Source organism: Vicugna pacos, chromosome 11, assembly GCF_048564905.1.
Source record: "Vicugna pacos chromosome 11, VicPac4, whole genome shotgun sequence".
Lineage (NCBI taxonomy): Eukaryota > Metazoa > Chordata > Mammalia > Artiodactyla > Camelidae > Vicugna > Vicugna pacos.
Window position 1 is genome coordinate 70,615,306 of NC_132997.1, and position 21,682 is coordinate 70,636,987.

Sequence of the window (21,682 nt, forward strand, 5' to 3'; positions counted from 1 at the left end):
AAGTCGTAGACTATTAGCTGACCTTTGATTGGCTGATGAGTAAGAGCTCCACCTCTGGTCCAGGACTGTGGGTGGGGGTAGGTGGGGGCAGATCTGTTCTTGATGAGGCTTGGTTGGGCAGGCAATGAATTCTGTCTTTTGCAGAAATAATAAGAGCCTTGTCTGACAAGGATCATATGACATAATTGTGAAACTGCTTTAGAAATCAAGTGTAAATTTGTTATTCTAATTATTATTCAAAATTATTAGGGGACTTAAAATAGAACAAAGAATCAGAGCCCGGAGGCAACTTGAAGGAGCTCCCAATGGCCAAATCTGGTACAATTTGAGCAACAAAATGATGACGGTGAGGGATTACTGCCCACAGGAAAATAAATATCTCTAGGTCTTTGTGATATAAATAGTTGAATAAATTTTAAAATGTAGGAAAAGGGAAAGCTCTTCCTTAGAGTAGAATTCCAACTAAATAAAAGTACAAGAAAGGATTGAAATAGAAAAATCGCCACTTGGCAAATAACACAGTAATAATAATTGCAAGCAGGGATCATCAGTGTGGATGCCAAAACTCATAAGCAAATGTAGGATAGAAATGGGTATTTATGTAGTCTCAAAGTAGCTCTCCCAAGATACTTATTGATTGCAAAGGGGAAAATAGTAACTTTACAGTGGAGAAATATGGCAGACACCTCCTCAACCAACTGTTCAAAATTAACAGCACTAGGAATGCAACATATCAGCATCACATGCCTCTTGAGGTGATGCAAGGAGGACTCAGCTTCCCTTCTGTGACATCCTTTTAAAAATGCATAACCTGAATTTAACCATGAGGAAACATCATATAAACTCCAACTGAGAGACATTCTATAAATCATCAGACAGTGCTCTTCAAAAGTGTGAAGTTTGTGAAAGACAAAACCAAAAAGCAAACAAAAGTGAGAAACTCTCTGAGATGGGAGAAAATTAAGGAGACACGAAAACCAAATGCAAGGTATGATCCTGGATTTGATCCTCGGCCAGAAAAAGATCATTAGTGAGATGATGGGAAACACCTGAATAAAGTCAGTCAGTATATTGATATGCTACTTACTAGTATATATCAATACTAATTTCCTGGTTTTGATAATTGTCTGTGGCTTGTAGATAATGTTAACATTTGAGGAAGCTGTAGAAAGGTAATAAAGGAATTCTTGTGCTACTTATACAATTACTTTTTGGTGGGAGGGAGATAATTAGGTTTATTTATTTTTAGAGGAGGTACTGGGGATTGAACCTAGTACCTCGTGCATGCTAAGCATGTGCTCTACCACTTGACCTATACCTTCCCCCACAGTTTTATTTTCAAGCCTGAAATTATTTCAAAATTCAAAATGAACAAGCCTAAAAAATAAAACGAGAGAACTCATTAGTGCTGATATGGAATAATCTCCAAAATATATTATTGAGTGAAAAAAATGTTACCTTTCGTGTAGAAGGGGGTCACACACACCCACACACACCCACACACATCCTTGAATCTATGTAGAATACGTCTTGAAGAAAATGCAAACAACTGTTAATTGTGGTTGCCACTAGGGCGGGAAACTGGGACACTGACAGTTGGGAGACTTGTTAGGATATATTTTTTTTTATATTGTTTGAGGTTTTAAAAAATACCACACATATTTTATCTTTAAAATATCATGCTTTTCTAGGGTGGCGACTGAGTATGTGGGGCCACCCCAGGAGCGAAAGTTGTCATATTCCCTCCATTTTAACTTCCCATTGCAAACAATAAAGACTGTTTGTACCATTAAAAAATATATATATGTACACATATATACATATATATACATATATGTATATATAAATATATTTTACATATATATACACATATAAATATATATTAAAATATATAAATACATATATATATATATAAATATATATATACATTTAAACTACCAAAATCTATTTGTCTTACAAAATCTGGATTCATTTCACCAAAGCTTACTAGGGCCAGATATGCCCTTTGCAAGGCCCTCACTCCTCTACCTACACTCCCTATCTCCCTAAGCTAAGAAAATAAGCCAATATATTAGATTTTTTTCCCGAACCCATATTCCCATTGAAACTGAAGGGTAACAGACCAAGAAAGAAGCAAAGAATATTTATATATTTATTTATAATTGTTTAAAATTCCCTAGGTCACTTTCTGATTTCTACTTATGAATGCTTTGAAAAACACTAAATATATAACTTAATTCTGCCATTATAGAGCATGAATTTTATACTAAAACCAGGTAAGAAGCCCCCTTTAGTGTTAGGCACGGTCTGGAGAACTAAGACCAATATAAAATGTAAAAGTCTGTCTCACGGTGCTTTTAAATCTTTCTGGTGCAAGTGGAGCCTTTTTGAGAGAGGTCTGACCACAGGTATTAAAAACTAAGATGTGCAGAAATGAGATTTCCAGCTATGACAGTATGAAGAGGTAGGCAAATCTCTCACCAAACACAAGAATAAAACTGGACAAAACTGTCAAAATCAAAACATTTCAAGGCTCTGGAGAAGCAACCAAATGCAAATAACAAATTGTGAGATGTTTATTCCTAAAGAATTTGCTGGAACTTTGTAAGAATAAGAGGAGTCTGCAGTCTTCCTGACCAGGATGGCTTCCATCCCACTACCCAGCTTGTAGGTGCAGTTGTTTTACCAGGACAGGAATTGGAAACCAACTTGGCTGCAATTGCAGCAGGAATTGGAACTTGATTTGGAATGGAGAGTGAAAAGTCCCTGTTTGATAGCGTTGTCAGGAAAGCATCAAGCCCAGTAGAGAAGGAACACAGAAAATTTGCAGCTCTGCTGGCCTGGGGCTGTTGTCCCAGGTAGGGGAGTGGTGGATCAGCTGGAGGTTTAATAGGAAGACTCTGGAAGTGATAGGGCAATAGATGCCTTAAATAAGGTCTCCATATGCCTCTGGCTGCCTGGAAAATGATAAACGTGTTCAGGGAGCATGAGAGGGCTCAGGGAAATGTACTAGCCAAGGTAGACTTGAGAACTGCCTGAATTTTGAATGCCCTCTCCACCTCACACACAGACCCATCAGTGGAGGGTGAAAATGCCATGGGCTCGAAGTGTTTAAACACAGCCTCTGCCCAAATCAATGGCTAACTACTAAGTTGTGTTGACACAGGGGTTCCCTAGGAAGTCAGGCTAAAAATAAAAATTAGAATAAAATAACTGAGCAGAGACATCAACTGCTCTGCACTGTGAGGAAGACAGACACTGCAGGTTAAGTCCAGGTGGGTTACTAAACCCAAAACAAACCAAAACAAAGAAACAAACTAAAAGAAGCCCTCAGGAAAGCAAATCAGAATCTCTAGGTGCTATAGCATATGTTAGATATTCTTCAACTTTCAATAAAAAATTAGGAGTCTTACAAAGAAACAGGAACGTGTGGTCCACACAAAGAAAAAACATCTCTCAACTGAAACAAACTCTGAATGAGCCCAGATGTTGATTATAGCAGATAAAAATTTCAAAGCAACTGGAGGTTGTTTTTTTAAGAAAGAAACGGAAAATTTTATTTGCGCCAACCTGAAGATTATAACCCTGGAGACAGTCTTTCAGAAAGCTCTGCAGACTGTTCCCTCAAAGCAACTATTTTAAATATGCCCAAATAATTAAAGAAAATCATTTAAAGAGCTAAAGGAAAATATGACAATAATTTGGTAAATAGAGAATCTCAAAAGAAAGTATCAACTAGATCAAAGATAAAACACAAATTCTAGAGTTAAAAAATAAAATAACCAAAATAAAAAATTTCATTCACTGGATAGGCTCAACAGCAGATTTGAAATGGCAGAAGGTAGCTTCGGTGAGCCTGAAGACAGACAGATTAATAGAAATTATCCAACCTGATGAACAAAGAGAAAAAAAAGAATGAAGAAAAATGAATGGTGTCTTAAAGACCCATGGAACACCACTGAGCAAAGCAACTTCCATGTCAGGAGAGTCCCAGGAGAGGAGAGAAAGAGATATAACAGATATTTGAAGACATAATGGCTAGAAGTATTCCAAATTTCATGAAAAGTTCAACAAACTCCAGGTAACATAAACATAAAGGCTCCATACTAGACTTAGCATAGTTGAATAACTGAACACCAAAACAAAGAGAAAATGTTGAAAGCAGCGAGAGAAAAATGACTCAGTATGTTCAGAAAAACCACAATACAATTGATTGACATCACCAGAAACGAGGCCAAAAGGCAGTAAAATGCCATCAAGAACTTAAAAGAAAACAAAACAAAAAAAGGCAGTAAAATGCCATCAAGAACTTAAAAGAAAACAAAACAAAAAAAGTCAGCAAATAATTATAGATTCAGCAAAACCATCCTTTAAAATTGAAGACAAAAGAGGCCAAATCTGAATTTGTTGCTAGCAGACCTACTTTTCAAAAAATACTAAAGGAAGTCTTTCCACAGATGGTAACTTAAATCCACAAGAAGAAATGAAGTGCCCCTAAACTGTTAAATATATGGGTAAATTTAAAAGAGTGCATAAATATAAATGCTTCTTGGTTCTCTCAATATCTTATAAAATATGACTGCATAATAAAACCCATTGATTTGTACACTGTGAACATGTGAACTTTATGGGACATAACTTAAATCTCAATAAAATGTTCAAGAAGTGTAAAAATGCATAAATCAAAAACTCTAACAGTGTACTGTTAGACTTGTAACATATACATTTAACAATAATAGCACAAAAGAGGGCGAGGAAATGGAGATTTATTGGAAGAAAGTGTCTACATTTTTACCAGGATTAAGGTAGTAGTCAATCTAAAGAAGACTGTGATACATGAAGATGTGTATTGTAATCCTTGGCACTACTGACATTTTCCATCAGATAATTGCTGTGGGGGGCTGTCCTTTGCACTGTAGGATGTTTAGCAGCATCCTTGCCTCCTCCTATAGCGCAACCCTACTCCCAGTTGTGGTAAATCAAAATGCCTCTAGATACATCCAGATGTTTGGGGGTGGGGGGCAGCGGGAGGAGGGCAGGGAATCACCCCCAGTTGAGAACCACTGTCCTAGAGCAATCACTGAGACTATAATCCAATGAAACACAGTTTAAAATCAACAGAAGAATTATAATTAATGCATTAAAAATATTTAACACAAAAGAAGTCAGTAAATGAACAAGGCATGAAACATACAGAAAATATATAGTAAGGTGGCTGATTTTCAATCTAATCATATTAATAATTACAGGCTAATAATAATAGGCTAAATATTCCAATCAAAAGAAAGAAGTCAAATTGGATAAAAAAGCAAAGTACATAAAAGACAATTTAGATTCAAAGACATAATTAATTTGAAAGTTAAGGGATGGAAAAAGATGTACCCACGCAAACAGTATCCAGAAGTGAGCTGGAGTGGCTATATTAATATCAGACAAAATGGATTTTAAGATAAGAAATATCAGGAACAATGAGGGACCTATCATAATAATAAAAGTCACTACATCAAGGAGATACAACGATTATAGTTGTAAATGCACCTAACAGAGACTCAAAACGCTGACTCAACAAGAAATAAAACCAGACAGGACCTCAGGAAGGATATACAGCAATTAGATCTAACTTAGATCCAATTAGATCTAAGTGACAATTATAGAACACTCTACCCAGCGACAGCAGACTATACATTCTTCTCAAGCACGCTTATGACATTCTCCAGGATAAAAATAACAAGATAAAAAAGCAAGTCTCCATAAATGGGAAAGGACTGAAATCACACGAGGTATGTTTTCTGACCACCACGGAATTAAATTAGAAATCAAAAACAGTAGGAAATTTAGGAATCCCACAAATATTTGGAAATCAAACAACACACTTTTAAATAACTCGAGTCGAAGAAGAAATCGCAAAGGTTTCTAAAGGGTCGCTGCAGTCTGTAACGGCGTTCCTGGCCGATAAACAGTTAAACCAAGACTTCCACAGACATCTGTCCTGGACCAGAGACCAGAGCCTTGAACACTTACTTCCCAATCGAGGGTCAGGTCTTAATATGTGAGTGGAAATCCTGCAACAAGAACCTGTTTCTCCTCCTGTTCCCAATAAGACTGACTTATTAATGACATCCAAAAAATGCATATAAGGGTCTTGGGAACCTCTACTTTTCACAGAAATTCCAGTTTCACCACCACCACCCCCTCCCCCAAAGGAGAAAGCTAGAGATGACAAAAAAGAACGTAACATCATATTTAAGGGAATGCTGTGATTCACAAGTAATAATATTATTCCATTAGCGCCTATCATTCAGAATGTCTCATAGCAGAGAATGAATTGTTATTTAAGTAGGTATTCAACCATACTTCAGAAGGAGCCATTCATAATACACCACAATATTCTCAAGCTGAGAACGTGGGTCAAATGGGCGTTTTCCTGTCCGGCTTTCACTGCAGTTGTTTGTCAAAGCCAGTGTGCCAAGTGTCACACTTAAAAGTCCGCAGTCAGGGAGGGAGGCCCACGTTAAGCACATGTTCAGAATCAGGACGTACCAGTTTCTTCCTCAGCCCCCTGATCAGGCCCAGCTAGGGGATATAGGATTCAGGAGGCAGTTTTGTGCCTGCGGTGGGGGTGGGGTGAGGGTAGCGGAAGCACGGGCTTTGGAGTTATCCACTCTGGGTTTGAGTCCTGGATTTTCTGCTCTGTGGCCCTGGGCAGCAAATCACTTAAATTCTCTGAGCCCATTTCCTCTCCTCTGCAAAGTAAGCATGATGAAGTCAGCCTCATAGGCTGCAGTGAGGAGAATGAGATGATGTGTGTCAGGCTGAGGAGAGGGCCTCGTAACCCTACAAGTGATCAGTAAGTGCTGATTCGTGTGCAGCAGAACTGGTACCAGGGCTTTGATTTCTGGGGTCCCAATCCCGCATTCTGAACTCTTCATCTTCACCAACTCATCGCAACCTGTTTGTCCCAACCTCTGTTACTCTCCACCCTACCAGTTGCTCAGTCTCAAAATCTTGAAGGCTTTCTAGTTTTGTTTTGTTTTTTTGTTTTGGGGGAGGTAACTAGGTTTATTTATTTACTTGTTTATTTAATGGAGGTACCAGGGATTGAACGCAGGACCTTGTGTATACTAAGCGCATGCTCTATCACTGAGCTACACCCTCCCCCCTAAAGGGGCTTTTTTAAATTGAAGTATAGACTTTCAATTAGTTTCAGGTGTACAAATAGTGATCCAATGTGTTTATAGATTACACACCATACAAAGTTATTATAAAATATTGACATTATTTCCTGTGCTGTACGTTACATCCCTGTGACTTACTTTAAAACTGCTAGTTCATACCTCTTAATCTCCACCTATTTCACCCTTCTCCCTTCTTCTCTTCCCTCTGGCAACCACTAGTTTGTTCTCTGTATCTGGGAGTCTGTTTCTGTTTTGTTGTATTTGTTTATTTTTTAATTCCACATACAAGTGAAAACATACAGTATTTGTCTTTCCCTCAATTCTACTCCTGGGTATTCAAAGAAAACAAAAACTCCAATTCAAAAAGACACATGCATCCCAAAGTTCATAGTAGCACTACTTACAACAGCCAAGATACAGAAGCAACCTAAGTGCCCATTTACAGATGAATAAAGATGTGGTATGCATATACAATGGAATATTACTCAGCTATAAAAAATGAAATTTTGCCATTTGTGGCAACATGGATGGACCTGGAGGGTATTATGCTTAGGGAAAGTCGTTTTCTTTCATTCCCCGCACCCATTTCCATCAGCAAACCTGCTCTATCCTTACGATACATCTAGAATCCAACCATATCCCACCACACTGCTGGCTTCCACCAGGCCCAAGCCACAATCCAAGCCCCACCATCTTTCACCTCCTGACTTGTGTCACTGCTTCTGCCTTTGCTCCCTGGCAGTTGAGCAACCAGAAGGATCCTATTAAAATGTGAGATCCTTTCTGCTTCCACTCAAAGCCCTCTGAAGAAAACAGTTTAGCAGTTCCTGGACCTGTCGTCAGGGTGCATCCTGAGGCGATGGTGATTCCTTCACCCAGAAAGGACGAGAGAGACTGAAAGTACCAGGAGTTGTATTTAGGACCTGAGCATCCAGAAGCCTGGCCCACCAGCTACTCTCAGGGCCCCCAGAGCAGCACTTAGCTCCAGCAGGCCTCCAGAGGCAGGACTTGGAACCAGAGCACAGGCTGGAAGGCCGAGAATGACAGCAGGGCTTCCCTTCCTCCCAGTCTTCTGCTCTCCGAACTCCAGCATTCTCGCCAGCAGCCACCCTCGTGCTCCCAACGCTAAAGGATGGAGGAGAAACTGGCTTCACCTGTTTCCTATGAACCAACAGGCCAATTTAATCAAACTCCACAGCGTACAGTTGTGTTGAAAGGACTGGTTCCACTTGTACCATCGGCTGCTGCCGTCTTTTTTTAACCAGCTTTATTGAGGTATATTATATACATATCCCATATGAATTGTATGCAATTTGATGAGTTTGAATATATGCATATATCTGCAAAACCATCACCAAAATCAAGGTAACAGACAGCCATCACCCCTAAAAGCTTCCTTATGTCATTTTGTTTTGTTTTGTTTTTTGGCAAGAACACATACATGAGATTACCCTCTTAAAATTTTAAGTGCATGACACAATATTGTTGACTCCAGGCAGTATGCTGGACAGCAGATCTATAGGGCTAATTCATCCTGCATAAAGTGAAACTTTATACCAATTGAACAACTCCCCACTCACCCTTGGCCCCTGGTAATCCCTGTTCTAGTCTCTGCTTCCATGAGCTTGACTATTTTAGGTTCCTCATGTAAGAGGAATCCTTCAGTATTTGTGCTTCTGTGACTGGCTTATCTCACTTAGCATCATGTCCACAGGTTCATCTGTAGAATCTCAAAGAGATTCCTACACTCCCATGTTCATTGCAGCTCTCTTCACAATAGCCAAGGCAGGGAACCTACCTAACATCCATCGATGGATGAATAGATAAAGAAAATATGGTGTACACATACAGTAGAGTATTTTTCAGCCTTAAAAAGAAGGAAGTGGGGAATAGCTCAGTGGTAGAGTGCATGCTTAGCAGGGATGAGGTCCTGGGTTCAATCTCCATTTTTAAAAAGTAACTTCATTTGAAAAAAAGAAAGAAAAAAAAAAAAAAGGAAACACCATGGGCTTCTGAGAGGAGGGCAAGCTGCCTGTGGAGCAGGAGGGACATGCAGTCTGAGAAGTCGTGCACAGAAGACTAGAACGTTCATGTCAATGGCCAGCAGGAACAGGGTTACTTCGGAGGTGGGGGAGAAATGGTGTAAAGGAATATGGGAAAGGAGGGTATTACAGGTCAGAGAAGAAATCAGAGGAACTAAGGACTTTAGAAGTTCTTTCTAATTGCTCTAAGGAATTGCTGGACCTTGTGACCAGGCTTTCCTCATATTTCAGTTAGTTATTGCAGCATAACAAATCATCCCCAAACTCAACTTTAAACGAGAATTTATCATTGCCTACAAGTCTACAGATCATTCCGGTGGTTCTCTGGGTCTTGACTGGGCTCAGTTATACAGCTGTTATAAGCTGTGGGATCTGCTGGTCATGGCTTCACTATCTCCCACTATCTCTTCACTATCCCATATCTTCGTTTGGGGCAGGTCTGCAGGCTATTCTAGGATGGCCCAGACTAGGCTCCTGGGCTAATTCCCATGTGCTCGGCTATCCTCTGGTAGGTAGTAGTAGAGGGCCCAGAGAGAGAGAACATAAGGATGCAAGGCCTCTGAAGCCCTAGGGGTTGAAACTGATGTACCTGCCATTTTTGCCACTTTCTGTTGGCCAGAGCAACTCATGAGGCCAAACCCAGAGTCAGTAGGGGAGGATACTATCAAAGGTGTGGATACAGGGAGGGCTGAAAAATTGGGGCCATAAGCAATCTACTATGCCATCCCAGCCCTGACTTCAAATCCAAGACCCCGCTGTCAGAGAGGCCCAGAAAACAATGGAATCATTAACATCTTGGGATCCCCCGGACTTGGATTCAAACCTACTTCCTTGTCTGAGTGTGTTCAGGCAAGTTACTTAACCACTCTGGCAGTGGGCTCCTCATCTGCAAAAGGACAACAATCATCTCTCCCTCTTAGGGCTGTGAGGATGAGATGACATGCATTGTGAAGAGGCTTGGAAGGACCCTAACTAGTGCTCAAGGACTCATTAGAACACATGGGGCTCGGAGTAGTGGGGGAATCGCAGGGAAAACCTACATGCCCCCGTTCCCTCCAGTCTTTAAGCGGGACGTGGAGTATGGGAAGGAGGGAGGGGATGAGATGGGTACAGGGCTGGGTGGGGAGGGTTGATGTGGTCACGGCCCCCGTGCAGGACCTCAGGAGGAACTTGATGAAAGCAGAGCACATTTCTGCAAAGTCACAAAGGCCCTGTTGTCCCCACATCTGCAGGCACTCCTCAACCCAGGAAGCAAACACAGCTGATTCTCTCCAGGGAACAGGGAAGAAAGAACAAGTTGATTCATTAATTCATCAAGTCAACTCAACTACTCCAGGAAAGGGGTCTTCTGCACACATCTGTGTGTTTGCACTTGAGGGACAGGCAGAGACATATGCTCCCTGAGAAAAAAAGAGCTTCATTTAACAACAAGGCTACAAAGAGCCAACAGACCATTTGGTTTACCCTCCTTGTTTCACAGATGAGCAGTGAGGCCAAGTGGCTCTTCCCAGTTCACGCAACCATCTACTGAGCCTGGACTAGAACTCTGGGGTCCTACTTCCCTTGTCACCAACTGCAAGTTCAGGTTTCCAAAACCACCCTCAGGGTGAGTAATTCATTTACTTAAAGGAATCAATCATAGAACTCATGGAAAGCTGTCATACTCACAGTTACAGTTTATTTCAGGTAAAGGACACAGATCAAAATCAGCCAGAAGAGATACAGAGGGTGGAGTCTGGGAGGGTTCCAAATGCAAAGCTTCCATTGTCCTCAATATACGGCCCTCGGGGCACAGATACTGATGTATGGCAATGTGCGTGGGGTGTGACCAACTAGGGTCGCTCACCCAAACTTCAGTGTCGAGATTTTTAATGGGGCTTCATTCCATTAGTATGAGTAATTGATTTACTGTCCATGGAATTGAACTCAGTCTCCAGCCCTACCCTGTTCCCTGGAGGTCAGGCTGTTATCACCTGGCTAAGCAGCCCATTCTGAGTCACCTCATTAGCATAAATCATCGGGTGTGGGCTAAGGGGCCCACCATGAATAACAAAGACACTCCCATCACTTGGGAAATTCCAGGGGGTTTAAAGGTTACCTTCCAAGAACCAGGGACAAAGGCCAGACCAATTTGGATAAGGCCGAGCACACACTTTTCACCTGCTTATGCCTTGTAAAGGCAGTTACATTGAAAAATGAAGACAGCTCGCCTGAGCGTGTGCTAGGTGCCCGACACTGTACACATATTTTGTCTAATTCTCATAACATCCCTGCAAAGTTGGTGTCATTTCGTTTTATTTTACTGATTAGAAAATTGAAGCTCAGAAAGTTGCCTGAAGTTCTAGAGCTGGAAAGTAAACAGATGTGATCATGTTGACACACTCCTTGGGCCATTAGATCTATGTTGCCAACTTCATTCATTCATCCATTCAATAAAAAACTTCAAGCCTACTATGTGCCAGTAGCAATTTTTGATCCTAAAGATACAGCAAAGAACAGACAAAAATCCCACTCACAGAGCTGATAATCAAATGAGACAGAAAATAAGGTCTAAATATGTAAAACAAATAGCATTCGAATGGTTTAAAGCAATGTGTGTACTTTGCTTGGACCTTTATTCAAACACGTCAACTATAACAAGACATCTTTGGGACAACTGGGAAATTTGAATGTGGACTGCTACTGTACTATTAATTTTTGGTGATTCGATGATGTTATGGTGACTGTGTTCTTCCAAAATAAAGTACTTATCTGTTAAAGATGCAGACTGAAGTACTTATGGATAAAATTACAAAAATGTTGCTAATCACTGATGCTGGATGGTAGATACATGAGGAAAGGCCTGTATACTATTCTTTCCAATTCTGTGTATATTTGAAAATTTCATTAGTACAAATGTTTTTTGTTTGTTCATTTTTAAGTGTTGGATAGGGTAGCAGATAGGATGTGTAAGGAGTGTTTCAAGATGAAAAGTAAACCAGGGAAGGCTTCACTAAGAAGGTGACAATAGAGCAAAGACTTGAAGGAAATGGGGAAGAGATCTATGTGGATCTCCGGTAAAGAACATCCCAGCAGAAATGGGAGCTAGAGTAGAGCCCTGAGGTGGGAGCCTGCCTGGGATGGGATGTTCAAAGAATAAAAAGCCAATGGCTGGAAAGGGAAGATCAGTGGGTAAAAGAGTAGGAGGCAGCATCAGAGTTAACAGAGCTGGGTGGGGAGGAGAGGAAATGCACACAAGGCCACATCCAACAGAGAATTCTTACTCAAACTATGGACGAACACCTGCGACGAATAAGAAAAATACAGGCAACTTGGTAAAAAAAATGGGCAAAAGACTTGGAACCGGCCCTCCACAGGAAAGGAAATGGCCAATTAGCCTATGAAAAGGAGTTCTTCTTTATTAGGCATCAGGGAAATGCACATTAAAACCACAATGCACACCTCCACATACCCTCAGAAAGGGTACAGTTAAAAGGCAGACAATACTAGGTATTCGAGAGGAAACAACTCTCCTACCCTGCTGGTGGGTCTGTAAACTAGCACAAACAGTGCCTACAAAAACTAAAAATATGCATACCATTTAAGCAATCACTCCCACTTCTAGGTATATATCCAACAGAAAGCCATGTAAATGTCCACCAAACACTGGAGAAGGATGTTCAGAGCAGTACTATTCTTAACATCCAAAAACCTAGAAATACTCATCTGACTACTAACAGCAAAATACACAAGCAATGGGCTACTGTACAGCACTTAGAACAAAGTCAACAATATAGATGCTCACAAAAATAGCAAGCAAAGCAAGCAGACACAAAGGGTTTAAACCATGTGATTCCAGTTATGTAAAGTTCAAAAACAAGCAAAACTAATCTATCCTATTAGAAGACAGAATAGTGGTTACCATCACGGAGAAAGTGACTGGAAAGGGACAGGCAGGGTGGGAGGGTATTGGGGGAGCTGGTAACATCCTGTTCCTTGATCTCGATGTTGGTTAAGTACCAGCATCAATTTGTGAGCAGCCACCAAGTAGCGCACGGATGATTTATGTACTTTTCTATATTATAGGCAAAACATTTTAAAAAAATCATGCAGGGGCATCTTGGTTCCCTCCTCTGAGCTACAGGTGACAGGTCCAACACCCAGACACCCCGATCCCCCATCCCATGCTGAGTCAGAGGGACAGAGAGCAAGGTGGATTGTTGGCTTAAAAAGAGTAGAAAACATACTTTCTCAACTCACAGCTGCAACCTCTACATTTAAAGATGCTGAAATTGACATAGTGAGTTCTTTGGCTCGTGGAAGGGAGGCATCTACTCCTAAGAACTGGGAGAAATTATAATTAAGAAAATCTGGAAACTATCTTTCCTTAATAGATGTTAATAATGTATCTTGTGTCTCATGCAACAGAACATTTTCACACAGTATCATGCTGCCAGTTAAGTTGTGGCGTTGTTTTGAGAGTAATCATATAGCAAAAAAGAAAATGGATTATTTTAAGTGTAGACTTTATGAGCTCTTTAAAAGTCAAAGTTACAGCTTTTCAAACTAGAAATGGAAAGGTACTGAAGCAACTACAGGTTTTACTTTCAAATAAGATATTGATAGGCAGGCACAATCCATAAAAACAAAAAGCTCTTTGAGGGTCTCAATTTAAAAAAAAAAAAAAAAAAGAGTAATGAGTCTCACTTGAGATCCAAACGTGAGAAAATCACTGCAAATTATCCCCAACCTTGTTGATAGGTCGGTTTCTTCCTATGACCTCATAAGCAGCTATTGTTTTGGAATTTTAAGAACCAAATAAGCACCTAGTTAGGCCTAGGTTATTAGTCCTTCTGGCTCAGGAAGCTGCTTTTCTTCAACCTGAGGGACTTTGACCAAAGTCAGCCTGTTTTCTCAGCATTTTGGTCTGTTTTGGTGGTTGGGGATTCTTTTTCCCCCTATATTATTTTTTTCTCTCATTTCTTTTGTCTTTATTCTTTAATTTTGCTTTTATCATTTTTCTTTTCCCTCATTTTTTTTCTTTTTAAATATAGTGTGTTGGTATTTGCTTTAGTTTATTTTTATTTTTGTCTGTCATTGTATTTTGATCCCATTGTAAAGACCAGTTCCTCAGGTGAACTGATTTTTTTTTTTTTTTTGAGGTGATTGAGACCAAGGTTCTCACCAGTTCTTCTCAAATGTAAGCTGACCTTAGGACATCTTGACTCCAGGCTCAGCAGAGTCAGCCCAACGTGCTGCAGGGCCTCTGAGCCATCTCTGCTGAGGAAAGACTCTGATTCGCACGGTCTCCTCCAGACCTTCGAGACCGTGGGCAAGGGTGACTCGGCCACGGTGAAGCTGGCCGGCACATCCTGACTGGGAAAGCGATAGCCGTGGAAATCACTGAGGAGACTCAACAGACTCCTCCAGCCTCCAAAGGCCATGGCGCAAAGCGGGAATCACGAAGGCTTGAATCATCCCAACACAGTGAATATTTGAAGTGAGGGCAGCTGAGGAAACTCTCCGCCTCGTTAGGAAGGGCACTAGTGGAGGAGAGGCGTTTGAGTACCTCGTGGCTCACGGCAACAGGAAAGCAAACAGGCTGAAGGCAGATTCCAGCAGACAGTGTGCGCTGTGCAGACAGCCACCAGGAGGGTATTGACCATGGGGATTTAAGGGCAGAAAAGCTGCTGGTGGATGCTAACACGAACATCAGACTTTGGCTTCAGCAACAAATTCACCTTTTACAACAAGTTGAATACCTTCTGGGGCAATCGCCCTCACGCTGTCTCACAAATCTTCCAGGGAAGAACCACAGGAAGTCAACCTATATACTCTGGCGGATGGATTCCTGTCTTGTAATAGACAACTTCAAGGAGCTGCTGAGGGGTGCTTAGAATAGAATAAATCATATTCCCTTCTACATGTTTGTGGAATGAAAATCTGTTTAAGAAATCTGAATCTCAGTAAGAAATAAGAGCAAATCATGAAGGACTCGTAGATTATTGTGGGTCATGGATATGAAAAAGAAAGCTCTACACGGAGCCACTCTGACTACAGGGACCCTGGGCAGACTGAATTCATGGTTTCCATGGTTACACATGGAGAGAGAGATCGGGACTCACTGATAGGCCAGACATAGGAGGTAACGTTCCAGCACCTGCTCCTGGGTTATGAGAGATCCGAGGGGAGCTATGCAGTCGCCCTGAAGCCTCAGTCTTCAGCTGCTCTGACCAACAGCCCCGCTCCTTCCCTGCCCCCCACGCCCCTTACAGCGCAGGGTCCCTGCCAACTGCAAGCAGCACGCTTTCAGCAGCCTGCGGTTCCCACCTCTAACTGCTCCTCTAAGATCACTCAGAGGAGGAACGCAGATCCCGAGAAGGATCAGTGCAGCGGGTCATGGCACAGCCAACGTGCAAGCGTGGGAAGAAGACCACCCCTGTCCCCCGGCCAACAGCGAGCTCTCCGCCAGCACAAAGCAGAGCAGGAATCCCCCACGTCGTCGGGGAAGGACCAGCCTCGACCAGGCCTCCCAGCAGAGACGCAAGGACAGCCTGACCGCGAGGTCCAGGGCCGCCGTGGCTTCAGCTTCTGCCACGGGCTCCCCAGCCCGCCTGCACCAGGAATCCAAGTGCAGCCCAACCGGGCCTCGGGGCCTCGGGGCCCCGCGGCGTGGAGAGCACGGCGAGGAGCCCAAGCCCGGCACAGCCCCACCCCGCGTGGCCCTGTGCCCTCCCGTCTACCTGCAGTGCCGGCGGCGGGGGTGGAGCCCGGGTCTGTCCGAAGGGGGCTCCGCCCACAGGGGGCGGCCAACAGGTGCCTGACCCGAGACTGCCCTGAGGTGAGACCGCAGCCTCTCCCCGCGACAATGGCCACGGCCGGCAGGCGGCCACTGGAGGCTCCTTCAGGAAGTTCAAGTTCAACTCTACAGGAGGAAATTTTTGTTGGAGGTTTGTCAGAGGAACCTAAATGAACCTGAAATCAAAGACAGAGGGGAGACACTGCGTCCTCACGTGGTGGGCAGCCGAGGCAGTGATTAAACAATGATGGGGAAATTCCAGCGGCCTCCACACTTGAGGTGGAAGACGGAGACCGCGAGCTCCGTGGAGCCTGAGGAGGTGATGCGGTGACAGGAGATGATGCCGAGACAGGAGATGATGCCGGGAAGTGCGGCGCTCACGCCAGCAGCTGCCGGTGAGGCTGAGACTGGTGGGCGGGGAGGGTGATGGATTGAAACTCGACCCCCGAACTTACAGGGTTTGCAGAATCATTGCCGCCCGGGCACCAGAGGACTGGCTGCTCGGAAATGGGGTGGGCTCGCCCACCTGAGCCAAAACCCGAACTCCCTGGAGCCCTGCTCCCGCCTTGGCCCTCTTCCTCTTCTCTTCCGCCTGGTGGCCAGGAGGGATGCTCTGTAAGATAAACACAGGCAGTGAGTGAGAACGCATAGTTGTTTACTCACAAACTACCAGCACGGCCTGCCTGACCTCGGCCTGGCCCCTAGGCGAGTGGGACTGGCGCTGCTTTGGGGCTGCAGAGATGAGGGGTGGGGGGATCTGGCCTCCCTCCAGCCCCAGAGCTGGCATTTGTAACGGGTGTTTTTACCCCTTTCCAGTCTGTGCATTCACCTCCCCCACCGCCCTCTGGGACTGGGATTGTGGAGGGGAAGGTAGGGACATTAGGCTCCTCTGGGGGCCCCTGGGCTGTTGGTCTCCCCGGTGACAGGGACTCTGAGCAATCTCTGTCCTGGGAGAGCCTTTCTCTGAATACACAACACACCACCCTCTTCCCAAATGCTTCCCTGGGTTGGCACTGATCTGGGTGACAGCTAGTTCCTCAGCAGTGACCTCATCCCACCTGACTCTGCCTGCTAACCTCACAGCTGGTGTAGGGATGAGCACTGGCTGGTTGCAGTCACGGCATCCTTCATTTACTTCTCTGCTGTTTCTGTTCTTGAGAAATTGAGGCTCAGACCAAGGACTTCACTCCCTATTCTTGCCCTGTGGAACAGCCCAGATGCTCTGAGGGGCCCAGGAAATCATGGTTTTGATCCCAAACAGGCCCCTCCCCTCCCAGCATTCCCTCCAGCAGGGCCCTCTCTGCCTCCCAGACCCAGTATGGCCTTTCCTCCTCTTCTCCTGATTTCTTCTCCCAGACCCCCTCTTCCAGCTACTATCAGAAGATTCCAGTAGCAGAGGCCAAGGGGAGTACTATAAGATGTAAGTAAGTATAGAACTGAAGGAGAGATGACACAGAGAAAGAGAGGGCCATCAGTTCATGGAAGCAACAGAAACCAACTCAGGGTGATTTCGACAAGAAAGGAATTTATAATGTTGGGTACATCATGAAATTGCCAATATGGATGGAGTGCCAGGTTCTATGAAACACAGGATCAATGCCCGCTACCAAATGGCACATCTCATCAAGTATGGACATCCCTACCACCACTGGCAAGCACAAGACTCTAGTCTTGTACCACCAACCCCTCTAGCACTGCATCTGGCATACCACTCCTGGCCCTGCTGCCACAGGAACTCAGGCCAAGTGGAGGCTCTCAGTCCTTATCTCTTTGAGTCACTGGTTCCTGCTTCTGAGTCGCTAAGTCACTAGACCATGCCCCAGCTGGGACCATGCCCTAGATGCAAGGGAGTCTAGGAAAGCATGAGTTTGGCATTTTCATCTCCCACTGGGTAAGGCAACCTCTGCATCCCACTATGGCTAACAAGGTTGGAGAAAGACCAAATATCCAACGGATTGCAGATGCTCAGCAGACTAAAACAATACAGAAGTGTCCATAAGGGAAAGTATATCAGGTGGGGACCAGTGAATGAACTATGATTATAAAATTACCAGACTGATTTCATTCTGTGGCTCTAATCCACACTACCAGAAGGAAAATCCAGGAGAAAAACTACTCTCCTGAGGGAACCACCTTAAATGGAAACACTTGTTTGGATATTTGTTTAAATATCATTGTCAACAGCATGATAAAATTTTCATAAAACAATGTTTGATGAATAGATATAACACTCAAATCTGGACAATACCATTTGACACCCACTTTGATCCAGCTGTAACTCAAGCTGAATGCACCCTTGGAATGGCCGGGTATTTAAACAAATTACCGTTTCAACCAGTTAGTTTGAGGTGAGTTTCTGTTACTTGTACCCAAGAGAATCTGGAATAAACAAATATTTGAATAAACTTGGCACTAACATGTGTTGATTCTATTTGGACTACAGCCATAAATGGACTTACGTGGGACTACTTTTAATTCATACCAGAAGGAAATGGAAAAAATAGAAATGATTATAGATTTATTTTTGCAAGCTCTAAGATCTTTGATAAATTTTATTTTCTTTACAATTTTCTTAGTTTTTAAAGTTTAGTTTTTCTTAATATGTGTAAGTGGGACAAAACCATGTTTAATTAAAAAGAAGGACGAGATCCTACTGTATTTTGAAAATTTTTTACATTGTAGGCAAGGCAGGTTCTACTTGTTCCTGAAAAGGAACAAACTGACATAGATTTAAGGCCAATGTGTGAAAAAATAGATTTAAAAACTTAAACTATTTGTAAAATATGAGGGGAAAGGAGCAAAGAAGATTACATTTGTGATTAAACATAGTAATAGTATAAAATTAGGGTCAACTAAACATTTGAGTCTAGTGCTGATGGCCTCTTCTCTATACACAAACACATACGTGTGCCCACTAAACGTATTCTGCTCTGAGAGTTCTAGAGCACTAGATTAAATTTAAGTAGTACATACAATGTGTCTAAGAATTTTATGAGATACTTCCCAATGACCACCAAAAAATGAACAAAAAATTTACTTCTACTCCCTCCTATAACTCCACTTGTTAGAGCAGGTAGGTAGCTTGATATGAGCAGAGAAAGCGGGGGCACCAGCCAAATGGCAGGAAACCATACATCTTGTAAACAATATGGGTCCTTGGGCAAACAAAAGCAGGAACCTCCAGAATGACAAGAAACCACACATTTTGGGGTGATGAGGATCCTAGAGGCAGACAAAGAAAGGTGAGAAAAGGTAATCTCCAGTGTCTGAATGTAACCTTTTGCTCATTATGCCCTCATTACAATAAAATTAGCCTTATAGGTAAGTACGTTCATGCACTGACGCCATGACACTTCCCATCCAGACTAAATAAGGACAAAAATCCCTCCTCCCCTCAGGAAGGTGGAGCTGGAATGAAAATCAGGGAATTCGACCCCAAACCCCTCCCTCCCCAATGAATATTCCATCCATTCATTTTTTTACACCCCACATAACCAGCTTGCCAAAGAAACCCAGCTACTCACCTGGAGTCTGCCTGCTCTCCCCTCGAGAAGGTACTATCGCTTAATAAATCCTGTCTTTGCTTTCTTGACCTCTGTGTCGTCTACAAATTCTGTTATGAGGCAAGAACCTACTCTCTGATAACACACTGAAATGAAAGTAAAGGGATTAGAATAAAAGGTGAAACCACAAGGATAAATAGAAGTAGCAAGGAGACAACAGCAATAAAATTTGGAAGCAAGAATGCATGTGTGTGAGTAGTAACTTCCTAAGCCAGCAGTGGCACAGTGTGAGCAAGCTCTGCCCTGTGCAGCCTCTCAAAAGCTCTGAACCGGAGGCTTCAGGGACCTGTACTGGATCCGGTGGGTGAAAAATCAGGGGAGTCACTGCAAGTCTGAACACAGAGTGGCTGGAAGCCCACACCCCCTCCCCACTGGCCCAAGACTTTTACTCCCTGGAGATGTTAATTCAACAAAGCCCTGGACTCTGGGGCCCCAACCTCCCCTGTAGGCAGTAAGGCTGTGCTGAAAACACAGGAACAAGGGAGAGTCTACACACCAAACAGACCCTCTGGCCTCTTGTCCACTGGGCTTCCTGAATATTGGGGGTGAATTTAGGCTGCAGCTTTCAGGCTACCGTTACTTTCTTCTTTCTGTTTGTATGTTCTGAATTCTTTAAAATGACATATATTATTTATGTATATAAACAAAATTCAGGAGGTAAATTACTTCCAACTTAGATATACCAGATGCCAAAGAATGTGCCACTTTGCTCACACAAAGAAATGACATCTTGAACAGCAGCTAAATCACAGTGACCATCTGATTAAGTTGGTAATCCACTGTTATTCACCAAGATCCATCTGCCCTTTGCATAGACATAACTGAACAATCTTTAAAAGAGAAAGAAACTGGGGTTAAGACAGCACAACTGACAAATGTCTGACCAGAATTCAAACCCACTTTCCGGCTCTAAAGCCTAAGCAGACGTCCTTCCACCATGAGATCTCAGAGGCTCTGTAATCACATTCAGTTGCCCGTCTATTACTAGGAATTAGTCTCATTTTTGGTAAAAAAAAAAAAAAAAAAAAAAGCATTTTTTGAGAATCACCATCTCCCAAATATTAAATAAATTGCAAGGCAGGTACCAAAGTAAGATCCAATCCTTCTTCCGCAATAACTGAATTATCTCTGATGGAATTCAAACTGTGACTGGCTTTATAGGTGGCAGCTTGGTAACGGATCCACATCCTCAACGGCCGCCAGTATCCTGAACGGCCGCGACGGGCGCGAGGCGCGGGCTGCACGCCGAGGGCCCGGGTGTCCGCCGCACGCCGGCCTCGCGCCGATGGCCCCGCGGCCGCGCTTGGAGCCCCAGCTCCCCGGGCACGGACCACAGGGCCTGGCGGAGCTGCGGGAGGCGTTGAAGCACCAGCAGAGACTTCGACAATGACAAATTCACTTGCAAGTCGTCCATCGAGGGTGAAAAGAGCTTTGACTCTGGCCAACTCGCAGAACGTGAGGAGCTTGGGGAGAGGAAACGACCGGTTTCATCCCGTCAGACTGGACTGTGAGCAGAGATGAAAAGCCACTGCGGGAGTGGATGTGGACACAGATAAGGCCCAGAATTCTGACACTGATTTGAGACATTTCCTGACTAGTTCCTGGCTGTTCCTCTGCAGATAACAGCAGGTCATCTAAAGCAACGTCAGGCTAACAGGGACTGCCTGCCCCTTCGAAAACAGTGGAGAAACTTCCGAGGCCGAGTCTGCAGCGGGAGAGCCCTGGCCTTCCAGCTGCAGAGTCAGGACAAAGAAAACTATCAGGGATTAAGAGGGGCGTAATGATAAAGGGGTCAATTCCCCTGGAAGACATATCAATCTTTAATATGGATGAACCTAACAACAGAGGGTCAAAATTTGTGAGGCAATGATGGATAGAACTGCAAGGAGAAATAAATCCATCCACAGTGTTAGCTGGTGACTCCAACACCTCTCCATCACAAATGGACACATCCAGCAGGCGGAAAATCAGTAAGGATGTAGTTGACTTGAACAGCATCATCCATCATCTGGGTCTGTTGACATCAATAGACTACTTCATACAACCAGTGCAGGGTATACAATTTTCTCAAGCTCATGTGAAACATTCATCAACACAGACCACACTCTGGGGCACAAAACACGC

General features: G+C 43.3%; 1 long non-coding RNA gene across 2 annotated transcripts; it reads right to left on the reverse strand.

Moving 5' to 3' along the window:
- Nucleotides 1-10,875: 10,875 nt before the first annotated feature.
- Nucleotides 10,876-20,751, reverse strand: LOC140699362 (uncharacterized). 2 transcript variants are annotated; one of them, XR_012077496.1, is made up of 5 exons: nt 20,644-20,751; nt 19,520-19,644; nt 19,033-19,217; nt 17,072-17,196; nt 10,876-16,608 (listed from the first exon to the last, which is right to left on the reverse strand). It is a non-coding gene; the product is annotated as an uncharacterized lncRNA (long non-coding RNA). The 2 variants fall into 2 exon arrangements; XR_012077495.1 differs by having other exon boundaries at nt 17,072-19,217.
- Nucleotides 20,752-21,682: the final 931 nt, after the last annotated feature.